Genomic DNA, 1,424 nt, shown 5'->3' on the forward strand with positions numbered 1-1,424 from the left:
CAAGTCTTGGTTTCAAAGGAAATAGATTCATAAAGAGGCGGAGCTTTTATACAGCTTCATCTCCTTACCTTACCAACCCCCCCCCCCCCCATCAACCTCCCCCCCTCCCTTTCGGTTCCTTAGTTACCACCGCAGACGATATTGCGATGATGACACATACGGACATCTTGTATGCTGGTCCACTAACAAGTTGGGAGACCAGAATGATGGGAATGATCGGCAGACATATTTAATAGAGGTCACAACCTTCTTGAAAGTGAGCGAGCGCTACACTGATTGATGAGAAGACTTTGTTAAAATTACCTTGAATTTTCTGTTAATAATTTATATTTATGACACTGATTATGTTCATGATTTATCACTTGTAGGAATAAGATAAATATCAATATACAACACTTGATTTCTATAAATCTCCTCCTGGGACATGCAGGGGGCAAGGCCAATGATGCATATCTACCTGACCATTATAGACCATTATACGTGTAAGTTTTATTTATTTTTGAATAGGCAGCATTAGGCTACTTGGGCCAGTGTGAACACCAGATGCATGTATTGGCAGTGAATGGAAAAAAACCACCCACGCTCTTCACTAATGAACGTGCTAACTAATGAAAGTGCAGACAGTCATCATTCTGCTGAAAATATGGCAGTGACATTAAGAAGAACAGGACGTCCTTCCAAAATTCATGAAGGGGGGTGGGGGGGGTAGTAGTCATAAAAAGCTGCCTAGAAGATGACAATAACAGTGATGGAGTTGCAGAATAGTTCTAGCAAATGCTGGCTGTTCACAAAATTCACCCGTCGTCTTTGTATGTCTGGTTATGTGCGGTAGGGTGGAAGCTTTATCTAATAAAAGAAAACCAAAATAAAATAAATAAATAAACACTTGAAATTTATCAGATGAATGTGGTATAAAAATTGCTGGGGACACATTAAAACCAAGACTGAACTCATTAATAAAAAAAAAAACCACGGCATTTGAACTGGGGTGTGTTGACTTTTTATATTCTGTGTATGTTAGTTTAAAAAATCAAAATTATTTACCATCACTCATTTGTAAACCTCTGCTGAAGTATAACTGCTTTCGTTATACTGTACCTTCTTGTGTACGGTGACTTTTCCCTACACAGGACATATGGCCAGGATGCTGTCCTGGTAAAATATTTGTTTGTGGTCACGCCCCCCTCCCCCTCTTTCATCACACGTGGATAACTGGAGAGATGCACATTCCGATTGGCCATGGCACCTTGTCAGGGACTGCGCAAACATTCCTACCTGACTGAGTCGCTGTAGCCAGCATTCTACTGCAGGAGAGCCAACGGAAGAGAAGGAAGGAGCGTTACGTGCACCGCAGACGAGGGGCACAATTCTCAGAAAAATGCCCGTCCAATATCAAAACACTTTGAGAAGGAATTGACGACAGA

Source organism: Vanacampus margaritifer, chromosome 9, assembly GCF_051991255.1.
Source record: "Vanacampus margaritifer isolate UIUO_Vmar chromosome 9, RoL_Vmar_1.0, whole genome shotgun sequence".
In the NCBI taxonomy this organism is placed as follows: Eukaryota; Metazoa; Chordata; class Actinopteri; order Syngnathiformes; family Syngnathidae; genus Vanacampus; species Vanacampus margaritifer.